Source organism: Carassius carassius, chromosome 11 (genome assembly GCF_963082965.1).
Source record: "Carassius carassius chromosome 11, fCarCar2.1, whole genome shotgun sequence".
NCBI lineage: Eukaryota > Metazoa > Chordata > Actinopteri > Cypriniformes > Cyprinidae > Carassius > Carassius carassius.
In genome coordinates, this window is record NC_081765.1 from 32,933,401 (window position 1) to 32,947,101 (window position 13,701).

The following is a 13,701-nucleotide window of genomic DNA, read 5'->3' on the forward strand; positions in this document are numbered from 1 at the left end:
GTGTTCAATCCAAACATTTTTCTTTCTTTTTTCTCTCTCTTTCTTGTGTCTCAGGTCAGAACACAGCTCATTCCCTTTGAAATACTGGGATAAAATCTAAATAATACATATTTAAACACTAATAATTTACTATCGTTGAGAAAATTTAATAAAACAAGTAAATACAAATCAAAAAGTGACACACTTGTAGTCTGCTTTTCATTTTGATAGCACTATAGCCTACAGATGAACTCCACAACAAATAATAACACATGTAACTGATGAGGCTATGGATACAGTGAAAATGAAAATATCCACTGATACAGTGCACAGTAGAAATATAGTAAGTGATATGTTACATTAAAAAGTATATAGTACAACTTAAAGTAAAGTGAATAATATGAAAAGCAAGTACAACGGTACAATAACATACCGGTATGTGATATAATAGATTTATAATACAATTATATGTATTATATGAATAATACCATAATAAATAACTGAACAACAATAGGTTAATAATAGCAAGAAGAATATGTAATATCAAGGGTGGAATAATACAGAATAGACAAAAATGAAGAATAAATTGATAGTAAATTAAAGAGTAAAATAAATAAAACATTGAAATGTAATTTTAAAATACTATTTGTGTAATAATTATTAATCAAATTAAGACACAACTAATGACACAACACAAAAAAATTGTGGACATGAGTTCCAAATTGTGTTTAATTAATGAGCTCCTTAAGTATAATATATACATGTACACACACATACATACATACATATATATATATGGGGTGTAACGGTACGCAAAAATCACGGTTCGGTACATACCTCGGTTTTAAAGTCACGGTTCGGTTCATTTTCGGTACAGTAAGGGAAATAAATGCAAACATTAAACTGCAGGTTGTTTATTACTATACACTTTTTTATACTTTTAAATTAAATATATATAAAATAAAAAAAGAATAAGAAATAAAATACTGCTGCAAAGTTCTCCACTAAATACAATACTCTCAGTCACAAACCAATATCATGTAATAAAATATAATGAAAAATATAAATAAATAACTATGATTACAGTGCAGCATTACCAATCCCAGCTTGTAGTCCTGCTTCACCAGAACCGTGCCGTGCCTGCTGCTGCAGGTGACAGGGAGACCGCCGACAGACCAGGCTCTTGTCTTCATGACAACAATATCTATACTTCATGTTGAGCATAAATATAAAGCCTACTGATAAAGGACACCGTCAACAGTATTGACGGCAAAATAGACTATGTTTGACAGGTGCAATATTTGAAAATCGATAATTATTAATTTTTTTTAAATTACATTTATATCTGAATTTATGTCAACCTATAGACTTTCAAACATTAAAGTGTCATGAATTAAAAAGTATTTGTGTTCAAAATGACATATAAACATATTTTCCTATTCTATTTTGCCTGGAAACGCTTCCAACACGCTAACCTGTTTGCAGCAACGCATTGTAGGATTGCTTAAGTGATTCTCTGTATGTTTTTCTCATACAGGTGAAACTGTTGAAAACATGCAGCCTGTCTCTACTGTGGAGTCGCCGGCTTTCAGTCAGCTCCTTAGCATGATAACATAGATTTCATTTTTAAACAGCATTTTTATATACATATATATGTATATGTATGTATGTATGTATGCATGTATGTATGTTTCTCGAAATTGATTCTGAATATTTCAGATTGCTTTCACTTATTTATTTCAAAATGTTTTGTGTTATGTTGTCCATTGTTGACAGTTTTCATACTTAAGCTGTGAAAGGAACATTTTTAAGGGTTCAACACAACAGCTTTTATGATGAAGAAGCCACTTTAGTTTTTGATTCTGAATATATTATTCAGGTGTTTTGTTATTTATTTCAGAAATCCTTTTGATATACAATATTCAGTTTGTACTGGTCCGACTTAATCAAAATAGTGTTTAAAAATTACGTTCTGTTTTACTTTGTGTTTGTATAGACCATAACGCATAAAAGCGCATTACATTTACATTTATTCATTTAGCTGACACTTTTATCCAAAGCGACTTACAATTGCTATATATGTCAGAGGTCGCACGCCTCTGGAGCAACTAGGGGTTAAGTGTCTTGCTCAGGGACACATTGGTGTCTCAGTGGATTCGAACCCGGGCCTCTCACGCCAAAGACGTGTGTCTTATCCACTGCGCCAACACCACCCCTATTAATGGGAACATTAAAGAAAGTTCTTTAAAAAGGTAACTAAAAACAGTAATGCTTATTTCTTAGTAACTAGCACAACACTGATGTTGTCATAACGTTCACCTTGGAGATTGAAAATGTTTCTTTTTTGAGACCCCAGGAGCCCAGATTCAGACCCAGAACAATAAAACCCACAGAAGAAGTGGGAGTTCAAAAGAGGAATCTTTATATTACCAAACTGCAGGGAGAGGAAGAATAGATATAAGTCATGATCTGCAAGATTAACCACAATCTGATGTGATCTGACCACCTCAGAGAAAACCAGTGTTAAGTTGCTGCAAGAGCTTTAGAAGCACAGCAGCTGTGGTCAAAGAGTTCTCGGGAGTTCGGAGCGGGATCGCGAATCATTTGAGTCAGTTCGGGATTTCGGAGCGGGTTCGCGAATCATTTGAATCAGCTCGGGAGTTCGGAGCGGGTTCGCGAATCATTTGAGTCAGTTTGGGAGTTCAAAGCGGGTTCGCGAATCATTTGAGTCAGTTTGGGAGTTCGGAGCGTGAATCATTTGAGTCAGTTCGGGAGTTCGTAGCTGGTTCGCGAATCATTTGAGTCAGTTTGGAGCAGGTTGGCGAATCATTTTAGTCAGTTTGTGGTTCGCGAATCATTTAAGTCAGTTCGGGAGTTCGGAGTGGGTTCGCGAATCATTTGAGTCAGCATGGGAGTTCGGAGTGTGAATCATTTGAGTAAGTTCGGGAGTTCGGAGCGGGTTCGCGAATCATTTGAGTCAGTTTGGAGCAGGTTCGCGAATCATTTGAGTTAGTTTGGGGTTCGCGAATCATTTGAGTCAGTTTGGGGATTGCGAATCATTTGACTTAATCAAAATAGTTCGTGAGTTCGTAGCGGGTTTGCGAATAATTTGAGTCAGTTCGGGAGTTTGGAGCGGCTTCGCGGATCATTTGAATCAGTTCGAGAGTTCGTAGCGGGTTCGCGAATCATTTGAGTCAATTCGGGAGTTCGGAGCAGGATCGCGAATCATTTAAATCAGTTCGGGAGTTCGTAGCGGGTTCGCGAATCATTTGAGTGAGTCCGGGAGTTCGTAGCGGGTTCGCGAATCATTTGAGTCAGTCCGGGAGTTCGTAGCGGGTTCGCGAATCATTTGAGTCAGTTCGGGAGTCCAAAGTGGGTTTGCAAACCCTATGGTTCTATATAGAACCCCAATGAACCCTTTTTTCTAAGAGTGTTGTCCAGTGTTGGGCAGTAACGCGTTATTAGTAACGAGTTACTGTAACGCAGTTACTTTTGACAGTAACTAATACTGTAACGCATTACTTTTTAAATAAATTAACTCTGTTACCGTTACCATATGGTGCATTGTCCGTTACTTTTTTTAAATTAATTAATTTTGACTGAAGTGCAGCCTAACCTGTTTGCAGACGCATTGTAGGATTGGTGAATGCCAACCACTGTAAACACGAAGACGCACTTTGGGCGTGTTTCCGTTTATTCAAGTATGTGCGGCAGTCATGGCGAGTCAAGGCGAGAGCAACACGAGTTTCTCAAAGTGGAAATATGCTCATTATTTCACTTTAGTTGAGCATAAAGACAAAAACCTTTTAGTCAAATGTAAGCTGTGTCTTTCTGGTTCGAATGTCCTATCCTAGCCCACAAATTTCCAGTCAGTCTCTACTGTGGAGTCGCCGGCTTTCAGTCAGCTCCTTAGCATGATAACATAGATTTCATTTTTAAACAGCATTTTTATATACATATATATGTATATGTATATGTATGTATGTATGTATGTATGTATGTTTCTCGAAATTGATTCTGAATATTTCAGATTGCTTTCATTTATTTATTTCAAAATGTTTTGTGTTATGTTGTCCATTGTTGACAGTTTTCATACTTAAGCTGTGAAAGGAACATTTTTAAGGGTTCAACACAACAGCTTTTATGATGAAGAAGCCACTTTAGTTTTTGATTCTGAATATATTATTGAGGTGTTTTGTTATTTATTTCAGAAATCCTTGGGATATACAATATTCAGTTTGTGCTGGTCAGACTTCATCAAAATAGTGTTTAAAAATTACTTTCTGTTTTACTTTGTGTTTTTATAGACCATAACGCATAAAAGCGCATTACATTTATCTGACGCTTTTATCCAAAGCGACTTACAATTGCTATATATGTCAGAGGTCGCACGCCTCTGGAGCAACTAGGGGTTAAGTGTCTTGCTCAGGGACACATTGGTGTCTCAGTGGATTCGAACCCGGGCCTCTCATGCCAAAGACGTGTGTCTTATCCACTGCGCCAACACCACCCCTATTAATGGGAACATTAAAGAAAGTTCTTTAAAAAGGTAACTAAAAACAGTAATGCTTATTTCTTAGTAACTAGCACAACACTGATGTTGTCATAACGTTCACCTTGGAGATTGAAAATGTTTCTTTTTTGAGACCCCAGGAGCCCAGATTCAGACCCAGAACAATAAAACCCACAGAAGAAGTGGGAGTTCAAAAGAGGAATCTTTATATTACCAAACTGCAGGGAGAGGAAGAATAGATATAAGTCATGATCTGCAAGATTAACCACAATCTGATGTGATCTGACCACCTCAGAGAAAACCAGTGTTAAGTTGCTGCAAGAGCTTTAGAAGCACAGCAGCTGTGGTCAAAGAGTTCTCGGGAGTTCGGAGCGGGATCGCGAATCATTTGAGTCAGTTCGGGATTTCGGAGCGGGTTCGCGAATCATTTGAATCAGCTCGGGAGTTCGGAGCGGGTTCGCGAATCATTTGAGTCAGTTTGGGAGTTCAAAGCGGGTTCGCGAATCATTTGAGTCAGTTTGGGAGTTCGGAGCGTGAATCATTTGAGTCAGTTCGGGAGTTCGTAGCTGGTTCGCGAATCATTTGAGTCAGTTTGGAGCAGGTTGGCGAATCATTTTAGTCAGTTTGTGGTTCGCGAATCATTTAAGTCAGTTCGGGAGTTCGGAGTGGGTTCGCGAATCATTTGAGTCAGCATGGGAGTTCGGAGTGTGAATCATTTGAGTAAGTTCGGGAGTTCGGAGCGGGTTCGCGAATCATTTGAGTCAGTTTGGAGCAGGTTCGCGAATCATTTGAGTTAGTTTGGGGTTCGCGAATCATTTGAGTCAGTTTGGGGATTGCGAATCATTTGACTTAATCAAAATAGTTCGTGAGTTCGTAGCGGGTTTGCGAATAATTTGAGTCAGTTCGGGAGTTTGGAGCGGCTTCGCGGATCATTTGAATCAGTTCGAGAGTTCGTAGCTGGTTCGCGAATCATTTGAGTCAATTCGGGAGTTCGGAGCAGGATCGCGAATCATTTAAATCAGTTCGGGAGTTCGTAGCGGGTTCGCGAATCATTTGAGTGAGTCCGGGAGTTCGTAGCGGGTTCGCGAATCATTTGAGTCAGTCCGGGAGTTCGTAGCGGGTTCGCGAATCATTTGAGTCAGTTCGGGAGTCCAAAGTGGGTTTGCAAACCCTATGGTTCTATATAGAACCCCAATGAACCCTTTTTTCTAAGAGTGTTGTCCAGTGTTGGGCAGTAACGCGTTATTAGTAACGAGTTACTGTAACGCAGTTACTTTTGACAGTAACTAATACTGTAACGCATTACTTTTTAAATAAATTAACTCTGTTACCGTTACCATATGGTGCATTGTCCATTACTTTTTTTAAATTAATTAATTTTGACTGAAGTGCAGCCTAACCTGTTTGCAGACGCATTGTAGGATTGGTGAATGCCAACCACTGTAAACACGAAGACGCACTTTGGGCGTGTTTCCGTTTATTCAAGTATGTGCGGCAGTCATGGCGAGTCAAGGCGAGAGCAACACGAGTTTCTCAAAGTGGAAATATGCTCATTATTTCACTTTAGTTGAGCATAAAGACAAAAACCTTTTAGTCAAATGTAAGCTGTGTCTTTCTGGTTCGAATGTCCTATCCTAGCCCACAAATTTCCAGTCAGTCTCTACTGTGGAGTCGCCGGCTTTCAGTCAGCACCTTAGCATGATAACATAGATTTCATTTTTAAACAGCATTTTTATATACATATATATGTATATGTATATGTATATGTATGTATGTATGTATGTATGTATGTATGTTTCTCGAAATTGATTCTGAATATTTCAGATTGCTTTCATTTATTTATTTCAAAATGTTTTGTGTTATGTTGTCCATTGTTGATAGTTTTCATACTTAAGATGTGAAAGGAACATTTTTAAGGGTTCAACAAAACAGCTTTTATGATGCAGAAGCCACTTTAGTTTTTGATTCTGAATATATTATTCAGGTGTTTTGTTATTTATTTCAGAAATCCTTGTGATATACAATATTCAGTTTGTGCTGGTCTGACTTAATCAAAATAGTGTTTAAAAATTACGTTCTGTTTTACTTTGTTTGTATAGACCATAACGCATAAAAGCACATTAATAGGAACATTAAAGAAAGTTCTTTAAAAAAGTAGCTAAAAAGTTACTTTTAACAGTAATGCTTTACTTTTTGGTGTAAGTAATCAACAAAGTAATTTAGTTACTTTTTGAATTAAGTAACTAGTAACTGTAACTAGTTACTATTTCTTAGTAACTAGCACAACACTGATGTTAACATATGAATGTTTTGAGTGTGAGTATGTGAGGTTTACCTTGCACAACAAAATCTCATAGTATAGTTATGTTTATCACAGACCAGAATATGAGATGGTCCCCTCAAAACACTTTATATTAATCAAAATGTATAATCATTATAACAACATCACAATGAGTTTATCATGATATTGCAGCTGGACTCACTATGAGTTCCTGTGTTTTTCATTTCTAGGCTATTTACATCATGTAGTTTTTGTGTAAAGACACACACAGTACATTATCAGCCTTAAACAGCCTGTGCAAAGCTTTTTAAATGCAGTATATAGTTTTAGAATATGAGCTGGGTCATTCTGTCGATTCATTCAGGGCTGCTCTGGGTTTAGTACAAACACAACACTAGTCTAGGGAGGTATAGTCTTGTCTCTTGGAAATGCAGAGAACAGCTTTCCTCAGCTTTCCTTAAGGCTGTCCATGTCCTGTTTGCAAATGGCTAAAAGGGAAGAAAAAAGAATACATAGAATCAGTTCACAGTTTTATGAAAAGCAATGAAATCCTCATAAACAAGTGATGATAAACTTAATCGGTAACACTTTTGAATAACGGTCCATTAGTTAATATTAGTTGACTACTTTAGTTAACATGATCTAAGCAAGAACAATCCTTCTACAGTATTTATTAATCTTAATTGATGTTCATTTCAACATTTACTAATGCATTATTTAAATCAAAAGTTGTGCTTGTTAACATTAGTTAGTGCTCTCTGAATTAGCATGAACTAACAATGAAAAACTGTATTTTCATTAACTAACATGAACAAAGATGAATAAATACAGTAATAAATGTATTGTTCATTGTTTGTTCAAGTTCGTTAATGAATTAACTAACATTAACTAAAGGACTAGTATTCTAAAATGTTACCACTTAATTTTTGTAAATAAGTAACGGTAGTGAAATTAAAGAGAGAAGATTTAGCTCCATCATTAATCTAGACAGTCAAAGGGCTCACTCTGTATATTGTGCTCATAACACCATTTAGTTTATTATATAAACGGCAATAGAAGTTAAAACGTAATAAGAATTCATTTAAACTTTGAATTCTTATAAAGTCTCAGCTTTCACTGCTAACTATGTTAGCGATATCGCTATCTATTATTAATAGTCTGACACTGGTTAATTAAGCTGTCAACATAATGTTAAAAATGAGTCTTACCTGTGAAAGATAACACAACTAGATCTGTTTTTATTATCGTGTGACGGTTTGTAGGTGTCCAATCTGTCGATGAGTCAGGTACTTTTTCTTCTGTCCTGAATGTGAGAGTTATGAGAGTTGCCCGCTCCAATATGGCGGTGACGTTGACGTACGGTCGAGCGGCCAATGAGGCGTCTAGATTTGCGGCCGCCATCTTGAACCGGTCGTACTCCTAGTTTCGTTGCGTAGCAGCAGTTAAGATACCAGAGCACCGTGCAGCATTTTCCTGTTCTAATCGGCGGACCATCGCAAGTACGGCTCGGGATTACTTTTCACAAGTAAGATTTAACATTATCTCTGAGTGGCGCCGATACAGGATGGCTGCCTCCGTGACGTGCTCTGCAGTTGTTTTTGTGTTTTTGTTAGTTTGTCCTGTCTTTAGTTATATTCCTGCAATCAGTTTCACCAGGGACGAATTGCTGGATATTCGGCAACACACATCTCCCGATATTTCACCGGTTTTCGACTATTCTGATGTTTTGCTGGACATTCTTGTCGGCGGAGCGGCTGCCCTGATCACACGCTTCAAGAGGACGCGCAGGCGGGGAAAGCGAGCGGGAGCGCTCGTGAGACTCAGAAAACGCGGATTTCGAACGCCGTTGCCTAGCATACATCTGGCAAATCTCCGCTCTCTACCCAACAAAACGGACGAACTGCTTCTGCTCTCTCGGACAAATAAAGATTTCTCCCACTCTGCTGCTCTGTGTTTCACGGAAACTTGGCTGAATGACACCATACCGGACAGCGCGCTCCATCTGCCGGACTTTCAGCTGTTTAGAGCGGATCGCGACGCAGAATCAACGGGGAAATCGCGCGGCGGCGGGACATGCTTTTACATCAATGAACGGTGGTGTACAGATGTAACTGTGTTAAAGAAGACGTGCTGCTCAAATCTCGAAACGCTCTTCATTAACTGCAAGCCGTTCTATTCGCCGCGGGAGTTTCATTCGTTCATTCTGGTTAGTGTTTACATCCCTCCTCAAGCGCACGTGAGCTCAGCTTTACAGAAACTCGCTGAGCAGATCACAGAGACAGAACAACAACACCCAGACTCTGTTTTAATCATTCTTGGGGACTTTAATAAAGCCAATCTCTCCCGTGAACTGCCAAAATACAGACAGCATGTTACTTGTCCCACAAGAGACAGAAATATATTGGATCACTGTTACACAACAATAAAGGATGCATTTCACTCTGTTCCACGAGCAGCTTTGGGACGTTCTGATCACCTTCTGGTTCATCTTATACCGACCTACAGGCAGAAACTAAAATCAGCTAAACCTGTATTAAGGACTGTAAAAAGATGGACTAATGAAGCAGAGCAGGATTTACAATCTTGTTTTGACCTCACTGATTGGAGTGTTTTTGAAGCTGCTGCCACCGATCTGGACGAACTCACAGAGACCGTAACATCATATATCAGTTTCTGTGAGGATATGTGTATTCCTACCAAGACTCAACTAAATTACAACAATGACAAACCGTGGTTCACTGCAAAACTCAGACAGCTCCGTCAGGCCAAAGAAGATGCTTACGTGAAGGGGGACAATGTCTTGTATAAACAGGCTAAATACACACTGGAAAAGGAGATCAAAGTGGCAAAGAGGAATTATTCTGAAAAAATAAGGACTCAGTTCACTTTGAACGACTCCGCATCAGTGTGGAAAAGCCTAAAGAAGATCACCAATTACAAGACACCACCCCCCAGCACTGTGGAAAATCAACGACTGGCAGACGATCTGAACGAGTTTTACTGCAGGTTTGAAAGAACACCCATCACCTGCCCTGAACACCTCTCCACACAACCGTTCACACCAATAACAACTCCTGCAACCAACCCTGAATGCCTCTCCAAACAAACGTTCACACCATTCACAGCTCCTGCAACCAACCCTGAATGCCTCTCCACACAACCATTCACACCATTAACAGCTCCTGCAACCCATCCTGATCACCTCTCCAATCAACCGCTCTCACCATTCACAACTCCTGCAACCAACCCTGAATGCCTCTCCAAACAACTGTTCACACCACTCACAACTCCTGCAACCCACCCTGAACACCTCTCCAATCAACCATTCACACCATTCACAACTCCTGCAACCAACCCTGAATGCCTCTCCAAACAACTGTTCACACCACTCACAACTCCTGCAACCCACCCTGAACACCTCTCCAATCAAGCGCTCTCACCATTCACACCTCCTGCATCCCCCCTCTCCCCCACACCTGCAATACAGATCAGCGAGGATGCGGTGCGCCAGGTCTTCAGGAAGCAGAAAAGGAAAAAAGCACCAGGCCCAGATTGTGTTACACCAGCCTGTCTGAAATCCTGTGCTGACCAGCTGGCCCCCATCTTCACAAAGATCTTCAACAGATCGCTGGAGCTGTGCGAAGTCCCTTCATGCTTCAAACGCTCCACCATCATCCCCATCCCAAAGAAATCCAAAATTACAGGACTAAATGACTACAGGCCTGTGGCTCTAACGTCTGTAGTCATGAAGTCATTTGAAAAACTGGTGCTGGCCCACCTGAAGGACATCACTGGACCCTTGCTGGATCCTCTTCAGTTTGCCTACAGAGCAAACAGGTCTGTGGACGATGCAGTAAACATCGGACTGCATTATGTTCTGCAACACCTAGACAGACCGGGGACCTATGTGAGGATCCTGTTTGTGGACTTCAGCTCTGCCTTCAACACGATCATCCCAAACCTCCTCCTGCCCAAACTAACTCAGCTCTCCGTGCCCACCTCCGTCTGTCAGTGGATCAACAGCTTCCTGACAGACAGGCAGCAGCTAGTGAGGCTGGGAAAATACACATCCAGCACCCGTACAATCAGCACCGGAGCTCCCCAGGGCTGTGTTCTCTCCCCACTGCTCTTCTCCCTGTACACTAATGACTGCACATCTAAGGACCCCTCTGTCAAGCTCCTGAAGTTTGCAGATGACACCACACTCATCGGCCTCATTCAGGACGGTGACGAGTCTGCTTACAGACAGGAGGTTAAAGAGCTGGCTGTCTGGTGCAGTCTCAACAACCTGGAGCTTAACACGCTCAAAACAGTGGAGATGATCGTGGACTTCAGGAGAAACCCCCCTGCACTCCCCCCACTCACCATCATGAACAGCACTGTGACTGCAGTGGAGTCATTCAGGTTCCTGGGCACCACTATCTCTCAGGACCTGAAGTGGGACATTCACATTGACTCCATTGTGAAAAAGGCCCAGCAGAGGTTGTACTTCCTTCGCCAGCTGAGGAAGTTTAACCTGCCACAGGATCTGCTGAAACAGTTCTACTCCACCATCATCGAATCCATCCTCTGCACTTCAGTAACTGTCTGGTTCAGCTCAGCTTCTAAATCGGACCTCAGAAGACTACAGAGGGTAGTCCGGACTGCTGAGCGAATTATCGGTACAACCCTCCCATCTATTCAAGAACTGTACTTATCCAGAGTGAGCAAAAGGGCTGTTAAAATCACTCTGGACTCCTCACATCCAGCACACTCCCTCTTTGAACTGTTGCCATCTGGTCGACGCTACAGAGCACTGAGCGCCAGAACGACCAGACACAGGAACAGTTTCTTCCCTCAGGCAATCCATCTTATGAACAGCTGATAATAACTGTGGGACACACTACACTATTTATATTTATATACACTACACTTTTTATCCAACACACATACTTAGCGTACACGTAAATCTTTTGCACATAATATACATGTACATACATGGAACACACTATACTACTTATATTTATATTTATATACACATACACTTATTTATCCAAACACACATACTTAGCGTACAGTTACAATTTTTCCACATAATATACATGTACATACATAAATGCTCTTTTTAATATACCTGCCATACATTGTCAATTTGTATATTGTCAATCCTTACCCACCTATTTGTATTTTTTTGTATTTTTTATTCCTTATTGTGTTTTTTGTTCTGTCGCTGTTATGTTGCACTGCGGAGCTCTGTCACGAAAACAAATTCCTCGTATGTGTGAACATACCTGGCAATAAAGCTCATTCTGATTCTGATTCTGATTCTATTGTACTATTGGTTGTAGTTTGTCCTTAAATCCAGAGAATTGAGAAGGAGCAAGGATCTTTGATAGTACTGTACTGAAATCGTAGCTAGCTAACGTTAGTTAGACTATGTATCTCCCTCCCTCAACTCAAGTGTTTCTCACATAACTTACTATTCAGATCAGAAAGAAGTTTGAAAAAGCACTTGTTAGATGCACGAAACTTACTTTTAGCGTTAGGTAACGTAAAGTGCCTATTACCAACACAATCCAATCTGAAGTTAATACATACATTGTTCGACAGAACATAATAACTGTTATTTGTGTTTGCGCACGTGATATCAGGAAGTAATGTATATTAAGGTTGCTTTGTTCATATTTTCTCTGTTCTGTAAAGTGTATTTGAGCACTGTGTAAAGCGCTATATATATGTATTATTTGTATTCTTATTATAAGGTGCTGAGAGCTGCAGAGAGGGTGATCCGCTAAGCTTCAGCAATACAAGCTCCTAAGGTGTCAACAGTCACACACATTGTGCGGGAGGAGATTAGGACAGAGGATGTTTTCCTTCCTGGGGAGCACATTGAGGAGACCCAGTTTGGCATTGACAACCATCAGTTTGATATGTTGTCATTGGTTGTGTCTGTGTTTTTAAAGATTAGAATCCACCATGTTGCCAAATTCTACTCTCTTGAACAACAGAAAGGGAGCACGAGAAAGAAGCTCTGCAAAACAGTCCTCTTTCAGGGGTTTTAGTGTGTGTGTATGAGAGAGAGAGAGAGAGATAGAGAGAGAAGAGTGTGTGTGTGTGTGTGTGAGATAGAGAGAGAGGGAGGGAGAAGAGTGTGTGTGTGTGTGTGTGTGAGATAGAGAGAGAGGGAGGGAGAAGAGTGTGTGTGTGTGTGTGTGTGTGTGTGTGTGTGTGTTATAGTCAGGCAGACTGATCATAACATAAAGTGACTACAAAGTCAGTTGGACTCATTTATCTAGGGTATTTATTAGACAATTGCCAAAACCAAAACAAAAGGAAGATTAACTACAATGAAACATAATATGCAGGAAGATCAACAAGCATGGTGGCTGCCTGAAACCCAAGTCATCTCCCTCTCTCCATGGAGTGCCTCTGCTTTTAAAGGGTGTCTCTCCACCCACTCGTTACAAATCACACCTGCACACAATAACACATGAATACATATTGCCACATAGCCAAACAACTAATAGAGGAAAACAGAGCCACCACAGGTAGTGGAGGGACATAACACACCCCCACACCAAAATGGTGACTCCAGTCTCCATAATCAAAATATAAACAAGAAACATAATTAAAAAAAATAAATAAAAAATTGCGACCATATGTTACCAATTAACGGTAAACAGAAATACTGGACTAAGGTACTCTAGATAAGGCATCTGCCAAGACGTTATCAGTACCATGGATATGCTTGACCTCAATGTTAAAAGGCTGCAAGATCAAACTCCACCGCATCAGACGTTGATTGGCATTTCTCATCCGGCTTAGGAACTTCAGGGGGTCATGATCACTATAAACGATCATTCTACCTGATGCACCCAGATATACTTCAAAGTGTTGGACAGCAAGAACCAGGGCCAGCGTCTCCTTTTCGATGGTGGAGTACCACCGT